Source organism: Musca autumnalis, unplaced genomic scaffold (assembly GCF_047663935.1).
Source record: "Musca autumnalis isolate F117 unplaced genomic scaffold, ASM4766393v1 scaffold_1, whole genome shotgun sequence".
Lineage (NCBI taxonomy): Eukaryota > Metazoa > Arthropoda > Insecta > Diptera > Muscidae > Musca > Musca autumnalis.
This window is the reverse complement of record NW_027411644.1, coordinates 23214678-23238854: the sequence shown is the minus strand read 5'-3', so window position 1 is coordinate 23238854 and position 24177 is coordinate 23214678. Positions and strand designations below refer to the sequence as shown.

The 24177-nt window shown below is 34.8% G+C and overlaps 1 protein-coding gene across 12 annotated transcripts in view; it reads right to left on the bottom strand.

Annotated features, from left to right (window-relative positions):
* The window catches only part of Jupiter (microtubule-associated protein Jupiter), a 363629-nt gene that overhangs the window by 104166 nt on the left and 235286 nt on the right, over positions 1-24177 (bottom strand). The window lies entirely within an intron of this gene.

The following is a 24177-nucleotide window of genomic DNA, read 5'->3' as shown; positions in this document are numbered from 1 at the left end:
TCTTTCCATAGAAGACCCCTTTAGGAGGTCTTCTTTCAAATAGAAGTCCCCTTTTAGGAGAACTTCTTTCCATAGAAGACCTCTTTTAGGAGGTCTTCTTTAGAAGGTGTTCTTTCCACAGAAGACCCCTTTAGGAGGTCTTTTCTATAGAATATCCCTTTGCGGAGATCTACTTTCCATAGAAGAATCTTTTAGGAGGTATTTTTTTCCATAGAAGACCCCCTTTATAATTGTTCCACAAACATCCCAGGCGGGACAGGGGAGACTTATCTCATATCAATGAGTGCACCCCGATTCATACTAGCTGAATGATATGGGACCTACTGCTTATCGCCGAGTCCGAACGGCGTGTCTAAGACACCACTTGTAGAGAAGTTGTACAAGGCTGAAACACTCAGAATTTTGCCACCGTTGAAAAGTGTTTGATGTTGACTGGCCAGGGAGTTCTTATTTCAAATAGAAGATTCCTATAGGAAGTCTTCTTTCCGTAGAAAATCTCTTTAAGAGGTATTCTCTAGATAGAAGACCTCTTAGAGGGATAATACCTTACACGGGTCTTCTATATTCAGAAGACCTACTGCAAGTCAAAACCCTTTAGGAGGCCTGGTATCTATCGAAGACCCCTTTAGGAGGTCTTATATCTACAGAAGAGCCCTTTTGGAGGGCTTCTATTTATAGAATACAACTTTGGGATGGTTTCTTTCCGTAAAATATCCCTTTATGAAGTCTTCTCTCTATAGAAGACTTCATTCGGAGGCCCTCTTCATAGAAGATCTTACTAGGAGGTCTTCTATCTATAGAATATGCCTCTAGGAAGTCTTCAATCTATAGAAGACTCCTTTAGGAGGTTGTTTGACTAAAAAAAATACTCCTTTAGGTGGTCTTCTATCTATAGAATACCCCTTAAGGAGGTCTTATATCTACAGAAGACACCTTTTTGGAGGTCTTCGATCTATAGGATACCACTTTAGGAGGGTTTCTTTCACTAGAATATCCCTTTATAAAGTCTTCTACCTATAGAAGAATTCATTCGGAGGCCTTCTTTATATAGAGGACTCCTCTAGGAGGTTGTTTATCCATAAAAAGATTCCTTTAGATGGTTTTCTATCCATAGAAGTCGCCTCTTGGAGGTCTTATATCTACATTAGACCTCTTGAGGAGGTCTTATATCTACAGAAGACCTCTTGAGGAGGTCTTATATCTACAGAAAACCTCTTTAGGAGGTCTTCTATTTATAGAATATCACTTTAGGAGGGTTTATTTCCCTTGGATATCCCTTTATGAGTTTTTCTTTCTAAAGAAGACTTCATTCGGAAGCCTTCTTTCTACAGAAGTTCCCTCTAGGAGGTCTTCTATGAATAGAAGACCCCTTTAGGATGTCTCCTACTTATAGAAAACCCTTTTAGGAGGTCATCTATCTATAGAAGACCCCTTTAGAAGGTTTTATATCTATAGAAGATCCCTCGAGGAGGTCTTCTACCTATGGAAAATACTTGTCGGTGGTTTTTAATACATAAGATCCCTTTAGAACGCCTTATATCCATAGAAGACTCCTTTATATCTATAGAAGAAGGTATTTTATCTATAGAATACGCCTTTAAGAGGTCTATAGGGTATCCTATTGAAGAGGTCTTTAATTTATAAAAGTCCTGCCTACGATCTGTTGTCGATAGAGGACATGTTTTCTGTCTATAATAGACATGTATAATATCTACTGCCTATGAAAATGTGAAATGAAAACTTTTATAAAAGAAAAGGATGTCAAATGGGAAAAATTATAAAGAAAATATTTTTCATTTTAAATTCTCATAGAACATGAATCCAGCCCCTGGAGAAGGTATTTTGCTTATAAATTACCTGTTGACGTTCTTCTGACTTGTATAAGGCCTTCTGCCCATAAGACAAGACCTCCGAAAAAAAGTTGTATATCTATGTAAGACCTTTACGGTGTCTTCTGTATATTTTTTTAGACCATTAGGAGGTTCTTCATCTATAAAAGATTGATGGAGGCAATTTTGGGGTGCCAGCTTACAATAACTGAAAATGTTGGCATCAGTTTCTTAATAAAATTGCCTAGGCTAACCACCAAATATTAGTTACCACATTATGGTAAAACTAACACCACATATGTACATATAAGTGACAAAGAGTAAGTGTGTTCTAATGGTTCTGTAATGCCTTTTTAGCCTCTTGGAAAATGTGTGCCTAAATACAAAATTTCGAATTAAATTTTTCAAATGTGCATGGATTTCTAATGACAAATTTAATTGTCAAGAACATAAATTTACATAGCTTGAAATGTTTCAAAAAATGCACTGGAAAGATTTGGAATATTCCTCTTTCCCTTTCCACAGAATACAACATTTCCCCCTACCATTAGAAATAGATTGTGGCCAAATCCTAATAAAAAAATTCCTCAAGTTTTGTGGAAAGATTTATAGATCAACAAATCCAATAAATTATTTAGAAAATTGTTTTTTCAATGATAAGGGTGGTGGGGAGACTTAGGCAGACATCAAATTTTATGGTATTTGACGAGTGATTGAAGTAGTGGTCCGCACACATGTTTTGAATTTCTGGAATGAATTTAAAAATAGCACTTCATTGGCCTAATAGAAGAGTTCAATGTGCACTAAATTTCCTTTCTCCCATTTTGGGGGATTTGTTTAAATATAAATTAAAAAGAAATTAACAGACACAAAATTCTCAAAATAGAAAGTGGAACGAACATAAATGTGGTGCTCAACCCCGACAGCAGCAGCTTAATTATAAACAAGAACAATTATAATTGCCATGGTTTAGATATTAGCCTTCTCCCTTTGCACTTTGTTTAAGGTCATTCAACTCCTTAAAGTTTGAAACAAAAGCTAACACCAATATTTAACGTTGAGTGAGAGGTATTTGGGGAATTTTCTAATTTCGCTTTAAAAAAAATTGAAGAATATGGCCTGTAGAAGTTTGGATGGCGGCTAATACCAAAACATTTCATGCCAAGTTTTTAAGTTCTTTATCAGCAAAAAAAAAAAAAGAAAAAAATCAAACAAACGAACATTTAGGTTGCCAGGAAAAAAAAAATTCTCCAGAAACAAACGAAAAAAATCAATATTGCATGGAATACATTTATTTGGCCAGTGAACTAACTAAACAACCTAAACAAAGTCCATCCACACTAACAACGCCTAACATGACTTTATTCAAATGAAGAGGAGTTGGGATTCTCTTCCTACCCTGGGTTTTCCAGCAAAAAAGGGAACCTACACAAATATTTGAAATTGTATATGTAGATGTATTTACATATGTACTATTTTAGATATGTATGTATAAATATTGTACATCAATTCGTATAAATACATGCATTTGATTTTGAAAGTACATAGTCCCAAGCCTCAGTCATTCGATTGCCGCCATGCTGGAATAGTAGAAGTAGATAGCAAAAGACAATGTAAAAAAAGGTTAATAAACTTCTTAAACTTCAAGGGAAACCAACAAAGAAATATAAATGAGCGCACATAAAAGGATGGGGTTCCTGCCTACATAAGGAATACTACTGGGTGGGGTTTAACGGTGTACAAACCATAGTTAAGGCTTATAAGTTAAGTAAAATATTAGAATAAGCTTTGTTCCTTTACTTTTTTAATGGTAAAAGAGAAAACTGTCAAAATTGCCCTCTCATGAACAGTTTTACAAGAAAAGTAAAGGAAGTTTTGTCAGAGTTCGTCACTTTCTTCTGTTTTTCGTTCACTTTTTTTCTTCATTGCCAAATAATCGACATTTTTACCTGAAGAAATTCGTCTGGTAGCCTGTGGTAGAAGAGAAAGGTATTTTTGCTCTCTCTCCTCTCTCACTCTTAAAAATGGCTTCCAGTTTTACCAGTTTTTGGGGTTAAGGAACGCTTTGCAGGTTAAAAATGGTAACAAATGGTAAAAATTGTAACCCCGGGTAAGTAAAGGTACACAACTATAGAATGAAAGGGTGTGGAATGTGCGATCTTTTAAAACAGATTTATAAGGAGATTCTTAAGACCTTCTACAGGTTTTCGGTAGTTTGAAGGTTGAGCAGATTTTCTATGTGATGCCTTAGAATACCTTATATAAACCTTCTATAGACCAAAGAGCTTTTAAAAGTTTTTTTTCCAAAGTGTTCTCTAAACATAATACCTCCAAAGGACTTGTATAAATAGAAGGTTTCTTGAAGGTGTTCTATAGATCATCTTGGCCAGATGGAAGCTCTCTGTATATTCCAGAAGTCCTGACTTTACAAAGGCACTATTTCGTGTGACAAAAAACATGTGTATTTTGCACACAACAATGGCGCTTTTGCAAAACCATGCCGTTACTTCTATACACATAAAAAAGACCTTCGAAAAGACTTTTATAGCTGGAAGACCTCCTTAGGACTTGTGTAGAGTATCTCCTCATGTTTAGCAACATATAGAAGTTCTAATAATCTTCCATAGATAGAATACATCCTAAAGGTCCTCTATAGATTGAAGACTTCCTAAAGAGCTTCTAGCGATTGAAGAATATCTAAAAGAATTTTATAGGTTGAAGACCTACAGGTAGATAAAGATCTCTGTTAGAAAGAAGACTTCGTAAGATATTGATAGATATCTTGTATACATAGGTAACCTCGTAGAGGCCTTTCATATACGGAATAGATCCTAGGCCTTCTACAGCTCTTCTCTAGACAGAAGATCTTCTACAGATCTTTTTTTTTAATAGAAGGCCTTTTAAAGATCTTCTCTAGATAAAAGACCTCCTAAGGGGAGGGAGGGGAGATATAAGACCTCGTAAAGGACTTCTAAAGATACACGCAGAAAAGAGATATTATGGGAGCAATCAGTTTCTAAGAAGAAAATAGTGTTTTGTAAAAATCTGAAAGTATACATTGTTAGTACAACAAAATATTTTGTGTCCTTATGGTGCCTGACACAAAATATATGGTTGAAACAACAATACATATTTTCGGATTTTTACAAAACACTATTTTGTTCTTAGAATATGATTGTTCCTACAATATCTCTTCTCTGCGTGTAGTAGACCTCCCTTTATGTATCCTAAAGACGGAAGCCATCCTGAAGGTCTTGTAAAGACAGAAGTTCTTTAGCAGATCTCGTAAAGATGTTCTATAGATAGAAGACATCTTAAGGTTGTACTATAGATAAGACCTTCTAAAAATATTGTATAGGTTGAAGACCTCCTAAAGCTCTTCTTTAAATAAAATACCTCCCAAATGTCTTCCAAAGATTGAAGATCTCCTAAAGTCCTTTTAAATATAGAAAACCTTCTAAAAATAGAAGATCTCGTAACGTTTACTATAGAAGAAGCTAGAAGACGTTTAAAGGACTTCTATGGATAAAACTTCCATTTAAAGTGTTAATAGAAGACCTTGTGAAGGTCTTCTATAAATAGAAGTCCACCTAAAGAAGACCTCCTTAAGGATTTTATGGATATAAGACCTCCTAACAGTCTTCTAAAAAGAAAGGCTTTCTACAGAAGAAAACCTCCTTAAAATTCTATGGATGGAAGTCCTCCTGAAGGTCTGGTATATACAGAAGACCTCCTTAAGGTTTATATGGATAGAAGCCCTCCTAAAAGTTTTCTAAAATATTTATAAATAAAAGTCCACTTATAGAAGACCTATTTAAGGTTTTTATGGATAGAAAACCTCCTAAATGTTTTCAAAAATTGAAAACCTTTGAGGATAGAAGACCTCATAAAGGTCTGAGATGTACAGAAGATCTCCTAAAGGTCTGGTATATACAGAAGACCTCCCTTAAGGTTTCTATGGATAGAAGCCTTCCTTAAAGCTTTCTACAAATAGAAGACCTGGTGAAGGTCTTCTATAAGTAAAAGTCCACCTAAAGAAGACCTCTTTAAGGTTTTTATGGATAGAAAACCTCTGAGGATAGAAGACCTCCTAAAGGCCTGGTATATACAGAATACCTCCCTTAAGGTTTCTATGGATAGAAACCCTCCTTAAAGTTTTCTAGAAATAGACCTGGTGAAGATTTTATGGATTGAAGCCCTCCTTTAAGTTTTCTAGATATAGACCTGGTGAAGGTCTTCTATAAATAAAAGTCCACCTAAAGTAGACCTATTTAAGGTTTTTATGGATAGAAGCCCTCCTTAAAGTTTTCTACAAATAGAAAACCCCTGAGGATAGAAGACCTCTTAAAGGTATGGGATATACAGAAGACCTCCTTAAGGTTTCTATGAATAGAAGCCCTCCTAAAAGAATTGTCCGAATATTCCACCACTCCTCTTGTTATTTGGTTTCTCCACTCATAGGCTGAGATTATATTGAAAACCCGGATGATTATTTTGTAAATGTTTTATTTTATTTCTTATCAAAACAAATAATTGTTGTGATTTTTGTTTTTTTTTTTCATAGAGTAATGATTAAAATTCCATATTTCATAACAATATTGTTGTTGATAATATAGATAACTCCGCGAGTGAATAAGTGAATGAATGAATCAGAAACTGGGGCAATAAACCGATTAATTTGTAACAAAACTTGTTTACAGGCCATAAAGGAGAAGGGGTAAAAGAGATACCACCACATACCTTAACATACCTTCCTATAGCTACAGAGTAACCTTTAGCTGTCTATTATGTTCGTGTCATTTCATTTAAGGCTTGTTTAACAAAACAAAATAACAAAAAAAGGAAGTTTCGACAGACAATATTTTGTCTGACTAAAACGAAATTTCTATAGACCAAATAAAAACAACAAGAACAACAAGAATATATTATCATATACATACACATGTATGAATAATAAATTTCTTGGGAATTTTGAAATTGTTTTTTATTTGCCAAGGTACCTCGGCGTACCAAGTGCAGAGACAATTACCAAAAACTGCAATAAATTAAAGAAGGTAAAAGGAAATACCAACACAAAATCTACCCCTTTACCTTTCCAAGAACTATTAGGTTGTATCATTTTTTTATTTGCTTGGTGTCTTGCAGGGGACCTCCTAGCAGGAAGATTTTCATTCAACTTGTTTTTGCAAGAAACCAAATTTTTCCTAGGACGAAAAACAAAATCGACAGTAATGAATTATTGATTGCCTTTGATTGTTGTGTGACGTAGATATAGAAAGGAAGGATATCTTATTTATTTAAATATTCCATCACGAATTTCTAATTTTTATTGTTTTTTCTGATTTCATTCACTGTTTTCTCTGTTATTTTCACCATGACAACTAGGAAAACACCAAAATGAAATCGGAACAAAACTCATCATCATCATCATGACTGACATAGATTTGGCGGATATGACAAGGAAAAACGACAACCACAAAACGTGTTCATGGCCCATTATCAGCAATTTTCCAAAAAATACAATAAATTATGATTGTCGAATATGAATGATGAACGACATTTATTTGCCGAATATTTCCTTCATAAACCTGTTAGAAAGGAAGGGGGCATCGGAATAGCTCTATGATTGTTATTGATTTTAATCCCTTATGTTCAACAAGCAGTTATCAATTATTTGGTTATTGTTTTTTTAAGAGGGGGATTCACATTATGTACAGAGACACAACAACTTAAGCCTCTATGGATTTAAATGCCGTAAGCATAGACGACCTTAAGACATTTAAGAGGTCTTCTATTTTTAAAAGACCTTTAGGTTGGTCTCTGTCTATATATAGAAAAAATTTTTAGCCATTTGATAATAAAATTTAAAGATTCAATCAAACATTTATCGATTTTCCGGCGATAAAAAAATTGTCATATTGACAAAATTCACTAAAATTATTTGATCACAAAGTAAAAATACAAATGATAAAATATTTCACCTATTGACAAAAATATTTATCAAAATATTCCACATTTTGATTGTCAATATTTGAAATATTTTATCAGTTCAATATAAAAAAAATCGATAAATATTTTAGTCAATATTAAAATTTTATTGTATCAAATAATTTTATCGAATTTCATAAATATGATAATTTTTTATCGCCGATTTTTTTGCTGTGTAGAAGACCTTAAGGATGTCTTCCATCTATAGAAGACTTTTAGTAGACTTTTCCATATATAGAAGATCCCTATAAGGCCGCATCTTTTGAATATCAATAGATGGTATCTTATTTATAGAAAACCTTTAGGAAGTCTTTGATCTATAGAACACCTTTATGAGGTCTCCTATCTATAGAAGACTATTTTGTGAGATCTTCTATCTAAAGAAGACCTTTATGAGATCTTCTACTTACAGAAGACCTTTATGAGGTCCTCTATGTATACACAGTAGAATCGCTATAATTCGTACGTCGATAAATCGAAAATCTCGATAATTCGTATAAACTGTAGGTCCCTTGAAGTCATTTCCTTCGCATTTTAACCTCGCTAAATCGAAAACCTTGACAATTCGTATAAAATATAAAATGGCATGTCCCTTGGATTACGAATTTTCGAGATTCTACTATATAGGAAGTCTTCTATCTGTAGATCTTTAGGAGGTCTTCTATTTTTAGAAGACTTTTATGAGGTATTCTGTAGGAAATCTCCTTCCTGTAGAAAATCTCTAGGAGATATGTATGAGATGTTATATTAATAAGAACTTTATAATATCTCCTGTCCATAGAAGACCTTTCGCAAATCTTCTATCTGTTAAAACCCTTTAGGAGGTGTTCTTTCTATAGAGCATTTTTACGAGGTCTCTTTTTTATAGAATACCTGTGGATAGGATCTTTAGAAGATATTCTATCTTTAGAAAATCTCTATAAGGTCTTCCGTCTATAGAATAGCTTTACGAGATCTTCTGTCTATACACGCAGAGAAGAAGAGATATTGTAGCAGCAATCATATTTGATGAGCAAAATAGTAGAGTTGTGCCAAAGGAACTATATGGAACTATCTCGTTCACTTCGCAGTTCCAATGGAGAACATTTCTTTGAACAAACTGCGTATACTTACTATCACACGTTATATTTCATACGTTTTGGAACTAGTACAAGGAACTAGGAACTAGATTACTCAACTCTACAAAATAGTGTATTTTAAAAATCTGAAAATATATATTACTGGTGCAACCATATATATTGTGCCATTATGTTTTCTGACACAAAATACAGTTTGACAAGTAATTGTTTTCAAACTGAGAAAACGAACACTTTTCATGCATTAATTACTAAAAAATGACAAATAGTTGTGATAAAAATGTCGGGTTTTTTGCAAAAATTAGTTGGTCGACTTATTTAAGACCCAAATGAATGGATAAATAAAAAATTAACCCGCTTAGTTCAACAATAATAACCAAAAGAATAATTAACATGTAATGCAATGTGCCAAGAAAATGTTTTCAATATGTAATTGAGGTTCCAAAACACCCCATTTTTCCTGTAAATACTTAAAAATCATGGCATTTTATGAATTTTATTCTTAACAAGGATTAGTTGCTAACAGGTATCAACAATATTAGGCATGGAATATCCCCACTAAGAGGGTTACCATATGGACCAAGGGGGTACCAGATCGTATTACATGTAAACGATGTCCTATAGGTCTCAAACCGGGAATATCTGAAAACTAAGACATTTTATGAGTATTTTTAGTTCACCAGGATGGACTTCCATCAATTACAATAAATATTGTATACAGAATAGCTCGATCAGGAGGGTTGCCAGATCGACTAAAATAGTACCATGTCTTGTTAACCGTAGAAGGGACCAACTAGGCCCACAACCACAGTCTACAAGTGGTTCATTCAACTCAAAATTTATTAAGAGATACGAATATTTCATGAAACAGTCGAAAATAACACATTTGGAGACTAATATTCCATAGAAATTTGTGGGGTACAGATTTCTACAATTTTCGCAAATGCTTACTATGACCAACTGGAGACATTTTGTGTACAGTGAAGTAATACTGTGACAAAAATTTCTAAGTGACGGGGAAATAATGCTACAGTGTTACCATGGTATACCAACAAAGCCAAAAAACTTACGGGAATTCCTCAATCTGACTTAGTAGATAAAATTGGATGTCTAAAGCAAGCTCAGTATAATTTAGCAATATCTTCCATATGAATTTCTAACCGATTTTTGTACTTCTTGGTTATATTTTGGTTTGTTTTAGTGAATATCCTTATCCCTAAATTAAATTTCAGTTAAATAAACCACTTTTAAGATCTAATTGTGGGCCTAGGAGGCCCAGTTTACTGTTATTAAGACCTCGTACATTTTTAGTCGATCTGGCATCCCCCTGATCGAGTTCTGCTGTAGGAAATATTCATTGTAATTGATTGTCATACCATTTTGGTAAACCAAAATACTCATAAAACGTCTTAGTTTTTAGATATTCTCGGCTTGAGACCTATAGGACATTGTTTACATGCAATATGATCTGATACCCCCTTGGTCCATATGGTAACCCTCTTAGTGGGGATATCCCATGCCTAATATTGCTGATACTTGTTAGCAACTAATCCTTGTTAAGAATGAAATTCGTAAAATGTCATTATTTTTAAGCATTTACCGAAAACATGGGGTATTTTTGAACCTTAATTACATTTTGAAAACATTTTCTTGGCACCTTGCATTACATGTTAATTATTCTTTTGGTTATTATTGTTGAACTAAGCGGGTTAATATTTTATTTATTCATTCAATTTGGTCTTAAATAAGTCGACCAACTAATTTTTGCAAAAAACCCGACATTTTTATCACAACTATTTGTAATTTTTTAGTAATTAATGCATGAAAAGTGTTCGTTTTCTCAGTTTGAAAACAATTACTTGTCAAACTGTATATGGTTGAAACAACAATATGTATTTTCAAATTTTTAATATCAAATCTTCAACATCTCTTCTCTGCGTGTGGAAGACCTTTATGAGGCCATCTAGGTATACAAGATCTTTATGAGATATATAGAAGACCTTTAGGAGATCTGCGATCTATAGAGGAGATTTATGGGGTCTTCTATCTATACCAGACCTTAATAAGGACTTCTATGTATAGAAGACATTTATGAGATGTTCAATTTATAGGAGATTTATATGCGGTCTCCTATACAGAAGACATTTATGAGGTCTTCTATCTGAAGTAGACCTTTAGGAGGTCCTCAATTTTTAGCAAAGCTTTATAAGGTCTTCTATCTATAGAATACCTTTATGACACTTTCTATCTGTAGAAGGACCTTTATGAGGTCTTCTATGTGCAGAATACCTTTATGAGCTCTCCTATATATTGAAGACCTTTATGAGGTCTTCTATGTGCAGAAGACCTGTATGGGGTTCTCTATCTGTAGGAGACCTTTGTGAGGTCTTCTAACTGTAGAAAACCTTTAGGAGGTCTTCCATGTGTAGAAGACCTGTATGGGGTCTTCTATCTGTAGAAGTTATTTAGGAGGTCTTCTATCTGTAGAAGTTATTAAGGAGGTCTTCTAACTTTAGAAAACCTTTATAGGGTCTTCTATCTATAGAAGTCTTTTAAAAGATATTCTAGGTATATCCTTATGAGATCTTTAATCCATAGAAAACCTATCTTTCCATATATAGAAGATCTTTAGGAGATCTTTGATCTATAGAAGAGATGCATGGGGTCTTCTATCTATACAAGACCTTTATGAGGTCTCCTATCAACAGAAGATCTTTATGAAGACTTCTATGTATAGAAGACCTTTGTCAGATCTTCTACGTATAGAAGACCTTTATGATTTATTCTATGTATGCCATTATGGCGCCTTCTATCTTTAGACAATTTCCATGCGGACTCCTATCTATAGAAGACCTTCATGAGGTCTCCTATCTATGGAAGCCCTTTATGAGATCTTCTGACCTTTGTGAGGTCTTCTATGTATGGAAGACCTTTGGGAGGACTTCTATCTTTAGAAAACTTTTTTGGGGTTCCTATCTACAGAAGACCTTTATGAAGCCTTCTAACTGTAGAAGACTTTTCAGAGGTATTCTGTCTTTAGAATCCTTTATGAGGCCTTCCATGTGGAGTTGACCTGTTATTTTTAGAAGACCTTCAATAGGCATTCTATCTACTGAATGTCTTAAGGAGGTGTTTTCTATCATTAAAAGGGGTTTTGTGGTCTTATACGAACTGGCGGCCGTTAGGAGGTATCCTATCTATTCAAGACCTATATGAGGACTTATTCTAGCTATTGAGGACCTTTGGGAGGTATATTAGCTGTACAAATAAGTTTTCTATCCATAGAAAACGTTTACGATTTCTTCTATCTTTAGGTCTTATCTGTCCAAGACATTTAGGAGGTTTTTACTATATAGAAGGCCTTCCAGAGAGTTTTTTTATCAGTAGAAGACCTTTGGCTGTCACTGTGGTGCAGTGGTATCCACGCCCGCCTTGCACTCAGATGGTCTGCGGTTCGATTCCCAGACCAGGCAACATCAAAATGTTCAAGGGTGGCAAAATACTCCTCAGTAATGTTGGCGACATTTCCTCAGTATTAAAGCCATGTAAAACTTCTCTACAAGTGAGGTCGTAAGGCACGCCGTTCGGACTCGGCGATAAACAGTAGGTCCCATATTATTGAACTAATATGAATGAATTGGTGCCATTGCCGATAAAAACATGGAGATCCAAAGTTTGGACCAAATTGGTTGCACCATTCAAGTGATATCGTCCTAGCATTTTAGTGACATTTTTTAAATATTGGGGAGATGTACCGAAAGTTTTGGACCGGTATTGCCCATGAGACTAAGTTTGGATATACTATGACGAAGACCAAACGTTGGACCAAATCGATTGAACAGTTCGAGAGTTATCGTGCTCTCCGACCGCCACATATGGTGACATAGGGGTTTTTACACCTTTCGGGATGTTTTCCCAAGAAATATGCCCCGGCAAAAACTTTTACCGCCGTAATGGTGGTAGCGAATGCAAATCGCTTCAACAAAAATCAAAGTGATTCGAGAGCAGGTCTTACAGTGAACTTATCTGAAATTTTGTGTGAGAGGTACCAGAAGGAGTAGACAAATATAGTCCAAATTCGAACGTGATCTATATCTGGTAGATATATTAGGATGTCTATATCTGGTAGATATATTAGGAAGGTCACTCCCTTCAAGAGTTATCGTGCGGAAAATTTCTCCGAAAATTTTTGAAGTTTTGTGGGGGAGGTATCTGAAGGAGTGGACCGATATAGCCCATCTTCGAATTTAAACTATGTTTTGATAAAATATTACGAAGGCCAAATTTTGGACCGAATCGACAGATCCGTTCGAGAGTTATCTTGCGCCCCAACCACAACACAAGGTGTCATAGGGGCTTTTTGCACCTTTCCGGCCATTTTCTCAGGAAGTATGGACTTGCCCCTGATGAAACTTGTACCTTCGTATGGGAAGAAGTGAATACAAGTTGTCGCAACAAAAATCAAAGCGATTCGAGAGCAGGTCCTAAACTGAAAATATCCGAAATTTTGTGTGGGAGGTACCCGAAGGAGTGGGCCGATTGAGTCCATATTGTCTGGTAGAAATTTCACGATGTGCAAAGTATAGACCAAATCGGTTACTCCCTTTAAGAGTTATCATGCCCACAAATTTTCGGAACATTTTGGAACTTTTGTGGGGGAGGTACCGGAAGGAGTGGACCGATATAGCTCATCTTCGAACTTAAACTAAGTTAGGACAAAAAATTATGAAAGCCAAAAATTTGACCCGAATCGGTTCATCCGTTCGAGAGTTATCATGAGCACCAGCCAGCCAGCCAGACAGACGGACGGACATTGCTAAATCAACTCCAAATTGTCTGAAACACATTTCGTCCAAACATACTTGGGGTCTAAAACCATTATTTCGATGAGGCACATTTTGCCCGTATGAAAGTGAATATACCCTTTCTAGCCTAAAGGCTGATGGTATAATAAGGCTTTTAGGAGGTATTTTCTTCATATATAAGACCTTTAAAAGAAATAACCAAAGGAGGTCTTCTGTGTTTAGAAAAACCTTTGAAGCTCTTACCCATAGAAGTCCTTTTGGGAGGTATATCCATATTTAGAATACCTTCAGTAAATAATGCCCTCTGCTCTGACCCACACTGTTTCTCTAAACGTAGGTAACCCCCCTAAGAGATTCTTCTTCTACCTTTACAAAGAAAAACATTAATGCTTTCGTCCTTAGCACAGTTGGACATTGTAAATGTTCATTACACTTTAAGGTACATTTTATTAGCAACATTCCTTAGGAAAATTTATGTTCATAATATTTTGAATTTGTTGCCATTTTGGTTTTGAACTTTTTAACGGATATCCGAACATATTTCCATTGACATTGTTGGTGACAATAACAGGACAAAGTTTGCTCCACAGCAATAGTAATGATGGGTTAGACCACAGAGGAGGAGGAGGACTGCAAATATATGACCGAAATTATGAATAAACCACCACTAAAAACAAAACTATGTTTGAAAGCCAGACATTGCATGGCAGGTTCGCCAAAGCAAACAGGCGTCGGGACGGCACACACCGCCACCCTATCAAGAGTCAATATCACAAATCAGTGGCAAAAAGACGAAAGAAAAAAAAACTTAATTTAATTGCCACAACACGACAAACATGTCTACAACGTTGTTTAGCAAATCAGGCATGTTGTGTTGAGTGTGTGCGTGGAAGGAAACGTATCATTATTAATACAGTGGGACATGGCCTCAAAAATCTGACAGGTGGGTCTCAAACGATTTTCTACCATTTTCATTATCAACCATTATTAATCAATCTTTAGCCAATTATTTTGGAAAATTTCAAAAGAAAATTTCAAAAGAAAATTTTTGAGGTAATTTTTTACATAATAAGCTACCGCGAAACTGTTCTGTTGCTTTCAAATTCTGACTTGATTTATTTTTAATCACGTTCCACTGTATGATCACAACGATTGCATTTTCTTTACGCCAACGAAAACCTGGAAAATAATTCAGAAAAAAATAGAAAATCGCATAACCGAGAAAAATCTATAATCGTTAAATTGTTGCTGATTTTTTTTTTGCTGCGGCACCGTCTGTCTGTCTGTCCGTCCATTTGTTTATTACAACTTGTATAAATAACATTTATTGTGTTGTAAATTTTCATAAAAAAAATCATAATAAATTTATTTCGATTTACAAGCGACGCTACAACGCCAATAAAAAAGTCATACCGCCACTTGGACCGCAGGAGTAAAGATGCGATCTTGATTTTGCTGCCGTTGCTGCAATCATTTGATATGAAGCGACAGCCAGAAAATTGCTACATGTTTTTTTGTTTCTTTGCCACAGAGGAAGGAGTGTAATTAATATCAGAGAGAGACTTTGGTTCCATACATGAGGCCAGATGCTGTTGGTAGTGTACCTGCGTTCATTCATTCATACATAGCTAACAATAATCATTCATCTTGGAGTTGTTTCTTTTTTTCGCCTTCAAGTTTTGATTAGTTTCTTTCCAAACAAAAATATATAATTTAATCAAATATAATTAATCGCTTGAAAATTGCATGGTATTGGTCCAATACAAATTTCAACACATCATAAATTTGACAAGAAACAATAAACTATGAATGAATGGGAAAGATATTATAACCACGAGGTAATAGCGAGGTAATTTTTGGGCAATAACTGAAAATGTTGGCTTCAGTATCTTTCTTAATGAAATTGCCTATTGTAAGAAGCTTCTGTCGATAAAAGACATTTAGGAGGTCTGCTATTTATAGAAGACCTTTTTAGGTCTTCTACCTACACAGGACTTTTACGAGATCTTCTATCTACACAAGACCTTGACGGGGGTCTTCTTTCTGTGTATACAAGAGCTTTAGAATGTCTACCATGTTTAGAAGGCCTTTTGAGGTCTTCCACATACAGAATATATTTAGGAGGTCTTCTCTCTACATATGACCTTTAGGAGATCATATATTTGTTGAGTGTCCTTTTTAAGGTGTGAGTGCACAATAAAAGATCTTTAGCAGACCTTCAATCGAGGAGGTCTTCTATTCATAGAATACCCTTAGAAGTTCCTGTTTCCTATATACACACGATCTTTACGAGGTCTTCTATCTAAATAAGACTTTTAGACCCCATACTCTTTTAGACCTCTAAGGTCTTTAGGTTAACTTCTAAAGACTTTAGGAGGTCTTCTACTTTTAGAAGACATACGCTAGGTCTTCTTTTTATATCTGAAACAGTATAAGGGGACGTCAATCTTAAGATCTTTAGAAGGGGTTCTTTCTATAAAGAAGTGTATGAGGTCTTCTATCTAGAGTCGACCAGTAGGATGCTTTCTATCAAGAAAATAAATGTAGGAGGTCTTCTATTTACAGAAGGCCGTTACGATCGAAGGCCGATCTAAGGAGGTCTTCCACCCATAGATGACCAAAAGAGGTCTTGTACATATATTTAGAAAGGCCATATTCAGGCCAAAGCCGTGGATTTTTAAAGAATTTTTGAAGGCCATACTCAGGCCAAAAAGGCGTAGATTTTTAAAGAATTTTTAAAGGCCATACTCAGGCCAAAAAGCGTGGGTTAAAAAATTTAAAGGCCTTACTCAGGCCAAAAGCCGTTGATTTTTTAAGATTTTTAAGGCCATACTTAGGCCAAAAATGCGTAAATTTTTAAAGACCATACTCAGGTCAAAAGGCGTAGATTTTTAAAGAATTTTTTAAAGGCCATACTCAGGCCAAAAGGCTTATATTTTTAAAAAATTGTTTAAAGCCATACACAGGCCAAAAGCCGTGGATTTTTAAAGAATTTTTAAAGGCCATACTCAGGCCAAAAGCCGTTGATTTTTAAGGATTTTTAAGGCCATACTCGGGCCAAAAAGCGTTGATTTTTAAAGAACTTTTTAAAGGCCATACTCAGGACAAAAAACATGGATTTTTAAAGAAATTTTAAAGGCCACACTCAGGCCAAAAGCCCTTGATTTTTAAATAATTTTTTAAAGGCCATACACAGGCCAAAAGACGGGGATTTTTTAAAAAAATTTTAAGGCCATACACAGGCCAAAATCCGGGCCTTACTTAGGCCAAAAAGGCGTAGATTTTTAAAGTGTTTTTTAAAGGTCATTCACAGGCCAAAAGGCGTAGATTTTTAAAAAAAATTAAAGGCCATACTCAGACCAAAAGCTGTGGATTTTTAAATAATTTTTTTAGAAGCCATACACAGGCCAAAACCCCTAGATTTTTTAAATATTTTGTAAAGGTCATAGTCAGGCCAAAAAGGCGTAGATTTTAAAAGATTTTTTTAAAGGCCATACTCAGATCAAAAGGCGTAAATTTTTAAAGAATTTTTTAAAGGCCCTACCCAGGACAAAAAGCGTGGATTTTTAAAGGGCATACTCAGGCCAAGAAGCGTGGATTTTTAAAACACTTTTAAAGATCATATTCAGGTCAAAAGGCGTAAATTTTTAAAGATTTGTTTAAAGGCCATACCCAGGTCAAAAAGCGTGGATTTGTAAAGAATTTTTTAAAGGCCATACTCAGGACAAAAGGCGTAAATTAAAAAAAAAATTGTTTAAAGGCCATACACGGGCCAAAAGCCGTGTAATTTTAAATAATTTTTTAAAGACCGTAATCAGCCATAAGTCGTAGATTTTTAAAGAATTTTTTAAAGGGCATATACAGGCCAAAAGCCGTGGATTTTTAAAGAATTTTTTTAAGGCCATACTAAGGCCAAAAAAGCGTGGGTTAAAAAAATTAAAGCCTTACTCAGGCCAAAAAGGCGTAGATTTTTAAAGGCCATACAAAGGCCAAAAGGCGTAGATTTTTAAAAAATTTTGAAGGCCATACTCACACCAAAAGCTGTGGATTTTTTAATAATTTTTTAGAGGCCATACACAGGCCAAAACCCGTGGAATTTTAAATAATTTTTTAAAGGCCATACTCAGGCCAAAAAGGCTTAGATTTTAAAAGATTTTTTAAAGGCCATACTCAGGTCAAAAGGCGTAAAATTTTAAAGATTTTTTTAAAGGTCATACCCAGGTCAAAAAGCGTGAATTTTTAATGAATTTTTAAAGGCCATACTCAGGCCAAGAAGCGTTGATTTTTAAAACATTTTTAAAGATCATACTCAGGTCAAAAGGCGTAGATTTTTAAAGATTTTTTTTTAAAGGACATACTCAGGTCAAAGGTCGTGGATTTGTAAAGAATTGTTTAAAGGCCATACTCAGGACAAAAGGCGTAAATTAAAAAAAAATTGTTTAAAGGCCATACACAGGCCAAAAGCCGTGCATTTTTAAATAATTTTTTAAAGACCATAATCAGGCCATAAGGCGTAGATTTTTAACGATTTTTAAAGGCCATATACAGGCCAAAGCCCGTGGATTTTTTAAATATTTTGAAAGGCCATACTCAGGCCAAAAGGTGTAGATTTTTAAAGAATTTTTTAAAGGCCATAGCCAGGCCAAAAAGGCCTAAATTTTTTAAGAAATTTTTAAAGGCCATACCCAGGTCAAAAAGCGTGGATTTTTAAAGAATTTTTAAAGGCCATACTCAGGCCAAGAAGCGTGGATTTTTAAAACATTTTTAAAGATCATACTCAGGTCAAAAGGCGTAGATTTTTAAAGATTTTTTAAAGGACATACTCAGGTCAAATGTGGTGGATTTGTAAAGAATTGTTTAAAGGCCATACCCAGGACAAAAGGCGTAAATTAAAAAAAATGTTTAAAGGCCATACACAGGCCAAAAGCAGGGGATTTTTAAAAAAAAAAATTTAAGGCCATACACAGGCCAAAATCCGGGGAATTTTTTAATTTTTTAAAGGCCTTACTGAGGTCAAAAAGGCGTAGATTTTTAAAGAGTTTTTTAAAGGCCATACTCAGGACAAAATGCGTAAATTAAAAAAAAATTGTTTAAAGGCCATACACAGGCCAAAAGCCGCGCATTTTTAAATAATTTTTTAAAGACCATAATCAGGCCATAAGGCGTAGATTTTTAACGATTTTTTTAAAGGCCATATACAGACCAAAGCCCATGGATTTTTTAAATATTTTGAAAGGCCATACTCAGGCCAAAAGTTGTAGATTTTTAAAGAATTTTTTAAAGGCCATAGCCAGGCCAAAAAGGCGTAAATTTTTTAAGAAATTTTTAAAGGCCATACCAGGTCAAAAAGCGTGGATTTTTAAAGAATTTTTAAAAGCCATACTCAGGCCAAGAAGCGTGGATTTTTAAAACATTTTTAAAGATCATACTCAGGTCAAAAGGCGTAGATTTTTAAAGATTTTTTTAAAGGACATACTCAGGTCAAAGGTCGTGGATTTGTAAAGAATTGTTTAAAGGCCATACCCAGGACAAAAGGCGTAAATTAAAAAAAATGTTTAAAGGCCATACACAGGCCAAAAGCCGTGCATTTTTAAATAATTTTTTAAAGACCATAATCAGGCCATAAGGCGTAGATTTTTAAAGAATTGTTTTTTAAAGGCCATATACAGGTCAAAAGCCGTGGATTTTTAAAGAATTTTTTTAAGGCCATACTAAGGCCAAAAAGCGTGGGTTAAAAAATTTAAAGGCCTTACTCAGGCCAAAAAGGCGTAGATTTTTAAAGAGTTTTTAAAGGCCATACACAAGCCAAAAGGCGTAGATTTTTAAAAAACTTTAAAGGCCATACTCAGACCAATAGCTGTGGATTTTTAAATAATTTTTAGAGGCCATACACAGGCCAAAACCCGTTGATTTTTAAAGATTTTTTTAAAGGCCTTACTCAGACCAAAAGCCGTTGATTTTTAAAGAATTTTTTAAAGGCCAAAAGGCGTAGATTTTTTAAAGAATTTTTTAAAGGCCATACTGCGGCCAAAAGGCGTGAATTTTTAAAGATTTTTTTGAAGGTCATACTCAGGCCGCCAAAAGTCGTAGATTTTTAAAGAATTTTTTAACGGCCATACTCAGGCTGCCAAAAGGCGTAGATTTTTAAAGAATTTTTTAAAGGCCATACTCAGGCTGCCAAAAGGCGTAGATTTTTAAAGAATTTTTTAAAGGCCATACTCAGGCCAAAAGGCGTAGGTTTTTTGAAGATTTTTTTATAGGCCATACTCAGGCCAAAAAGCGTGTGTTAAACATTTAAAGGCCTTAATCAGACCAAAAGCCGTTGATTTTTATAGAATTTTTTAAAGGCCATAATCAGGCCAAAAAGGATTTTTAAAGATCATACTCAGGTCGAAAGGCGTAGATTTTTAAAGAATTTTTAAAGGTCATACTCAAATCAAAATGCGTAGATTTTTAAAGAATTTTTAAGGCCATACACCGACCGAAGGCGTAGATTTTTAAATGCGGCCAAGGGTCTTATTTCATTTAAAGAATTTTTTAAAGGCCAAAAGGCGTAGATTTTTTAAAGAATTTTTTAAAGGCCATAGCCAGGCCAAAAAGGCGTAAATTTTTTAAGAAATTTTTAAAAGGCCATACCAGGTCAAAAAGCGTGGATTTTTAAAGAATTTTTAAAGGCCATACTCAGGCCAAGAAGCGTGGATTTTTAAAACATTTTTAAAGATCATACTCAGGTCAAAAGGCGTAGATTTTTAAAGATTTTTTTAAAGGACATACTCAGGTCAAAGGTCGTGGATTTGTAAAGAATTGTTTAAAGGCCATACCCAGGACAAAAGGCGTAAATTAAAAAAAATGTTTAAAGGCCATACACAGGCCAAAAGCCGTGCATTTTTAAATAATTTTTTAAAGACCATAATCAGGCCATAAGGCGTAGATTTTTAAAGAATTGTTTTTTAAAGGCCATATACAGGTCAAAAGCCGTGGATTTTTAAAGAATTTTTTTAAGGCCATACTAAGGCCAAAAAGCGTGGGTTAAAAAATTTAAAGGCCTTACTCAGGCCAAAAAGGCGTAGATTTTTAAAGAGTTTTTAAAGGCCATACACAAGCCAAAAGGCGTAGATTTTTAAAAAACTTTAAAGGCCATACTCAGACCAATAGCTGTGGATTTTTAAATAATTTTTAGAGGCCATACACAGGCCAAAACCCGTGGATTTTTAAAGAATTTTTTAAAGGCCTTACTCAGACCAAAAGCCGTTGATTTTTAAAGAATTTTTTAAAGGCCAAAAGGCGTAGATTTTTTAAAGGCCATACTGCGGCCAAAAGGCGTGAATTTTTAAAGATTTTTTTGAAGGTCATACTCAGGCCGCCAAAAGTCGTAGATTTTTAAAGAATTTTTTAACGGCCATACTCAGGCTGCCAAAAGGCGTAGATTTTTAAAGAATTTTTTAAAGGCCATACTCAGGCTGCCAAAAGGCGTAGATTTTTAAAGAATTTTTTAAAGGCCATACTCAGGCCAAAAGGCGTAGGTTTTTTGAAGATTTTTTTATAGGCCATACTCAGGCCAAAAAGCGTGGGTTAAACATTTAAAGGCCTTAATCAGACCAAAAGCCGTTGATTTTTATAGAATTTTTTAAAGGCCATAATCAGGCCAAAAAGGATTTTTAAAGATCATACTCAGGTCGAAAGGCGTAGATTTTTAAAGAATTTTTAAAGGTCATACTCAAATCAAAATGCGTAGATTTTTAAAGAATTTTTAAAGGTCATACTCAAATCAAAATGCGTAGATTTTTAAAGAATTTTTAAGGCCATACACCGACCGAAGGCGTAGATTTTTAAATGCGGCCAAGGGTCTTATTTCAGAGGGTCTTATTTTTACAGAATACCTTTAGGAGACCTTCTATACATTGGATACCTTTAGAAGGTCTTTATAAAATATCTTTACGAAGTCTCCCATCTATTAAAAATCTTTACGAGGTCTTCGATCCATAGGAGGTCTTTACGAGGTGTTCCATCTATAGAAGAGCTGTATCTATCCATTGCTATATCCATTGCTATATACGGCCTTTATTTAGTCTTCTATCTGTAGGAGACCTTTACGAGGTCTTCTATCTATAGAATCTTTAGGAGGCCTATCTATAGAATAATTTTATGAGTTATTGAATCTACATAAGACCTTTACGATATTAGGAGGTACATGTTTTACAATTTAGATATCTAGAAGAACTTTTTTATCTATAGAAGACCTTTACTTGGTATTCTAACTATAGAAGACTTTTAGGAGGTCTGCTATCTATAGAAGGCCTGTACTAGGTCTTCTATCTACAGATTGCCTTTAGGAGGTCTTCTACCTATAGAAGATCTCTAGGAAGCCTTCTATCCATGGGAGAAAGTTTTCTATATTTTTTGAAGATTTTTGAGAGGTCTTTTCTCTATAGAGTATTTTTCTGAGGCCTATCTATAGAAGTCATTTAAAGGTCTTCTATATATAGCAGATCTTTAAGACAGAGATCTTTATACATATTTGGATGTTTCGACCGAATCGGATATTCAATCCGTAGCTTATAGTACTCATCAGTTATTTTAGTTTGTGCCGGCAGGGTTTGTTAGAGTTTTTGGGCCATTATCAAAGGAAGCAGGGACTTGTACCCACAAAAAAAAAAAAAAAAAAAAACAATGTACCGTCTTAAAAGAGGTCACGAAAACAACCTGCTGCAAACAATTTTAAAATGATCCTAGGTCTGGTCTTATACCGCCCTTTTGCAAAAAAATTGACATTTTGTGTGGAAGGTAGGTAAAACAACCAGTTGACCGATATAGTCCCATATTCGACCCTAATATACATATGCCTGGAAGAAATATTACGATGTGCAAAGTTTGGACAAAAACCCTTAGAGTTATTGTGCGCACCATTTTACCGAAAATTTTTGAACATTTGTGAGAGAGTTAGTCGAAGAAGTGGACGATGGTGTATCTAAGAATTTTATCTAATTTTGGCAATATTAATAGGTGCAAAGTTTGAACGAAATTGGTTGACTTATACGAGGGTCATCGTGCGCATTAGTCAGACAGACAGTGCAAAACCGACTCCAAATTGTCTGAAACGGATTTCGTTTAAACATACTTGTGTCCAAAACGATTATTTCGATGAGGCATATTTTTGATCATTTGAAAGTGTAAAAGCGGAGGGTATAATAACCCATTATTTGTCAACAACTGTTAATGCAGAAAGTGTGTTTACAATACCATTAACCGCATGTAACTCCCAAATTTTTGCTGGGAATGGCTTCCTAAATTCAATTTTCAAATTTTTTCTCATTGGAATATACCAACAAAAGACAATGTATTTAACTGGGGGATTCTAGATTTTTCTGGAAGACCGGTTGTAGTCAAAAAAGATAAACAATGACATGCGTGCGTGAGTGCATATTCCGCACCATGCGTCATCTGTTCAAACAGTTATCATTAACAGCATTTCGCTTTTTCACAAAAATCGCCAAATGGGATGGCTGGCACACAATGGATGAATGGAACCAGTTTTCATTGAAGAACCACGGCGTGCCATAAACAACCACCTACCTCCCACTGATGTAAGATAAGTGGAAAAGAGGAAAATCCGTATATTTATTTGTTATGCTTTATCTGTTTATTTTCACATAAAACATTTTCCAGGGGGTTGGGTTTGAGTAACTTCAGTTTTTTATGAAGTGTGTACAGATGTCAAAAATTAATGTTTGGAGATTACACGATCATCCCCCAAAAAATTTCTAAAAAAGGTAAAAATTTTATGTTGGAAAAGCGATTAGAAGGAAATTTCCAGAATCTAGTTTTAAAGTCACCACCACCATCATCATTCACAGAAAAGCTGTTATGTAACCAGGGGTGAGTTGGGTGTTTTTTGATAAGGCTTCTGTTAAAGACTTTTTCAAAGTGGTGGTGGGGGTAATTTTAGAGCTGAAGATTAATTATAACTGCACCATGATGGCATATAGCCATCAAATTATCAGCTAGCTATTACCTGCTTTTTAAAATTAATTTTGATGAAATAAATACATGCAAAGTAGTACCTAGACTCACCTCCATTCTCCTCTAATGGGGGTGGGTGTAATATTTTATTAAAAATTAAAAAAAACTCAACATTTTGGGGGTTGAATTTCCATGCATAACTGACCACAACACACTGTTGTGTTGTTGTTGTTGCTGTTGATGACCGATAGACCATCTAATCATTATCTCACATAACATTAGGTGGTGTTGTTTTACTCTAGCCATTTGACATGACATTGTGACTTTTGTTACAATTGTAAACAGTTTATTACAGATGGTAGGTAAAGAGATAGCATAGGGACTAACCATAAAACTGTCATTATCTCGACGGTCTGTCAAGCTGGCCGGCAATTGAACCTATAAAATCTTCATTTGAATTTATTAGCCCATGTCATGTTAAATGACAGCAACAGACGCAGGAGGGAGGGGTTTGCGTCC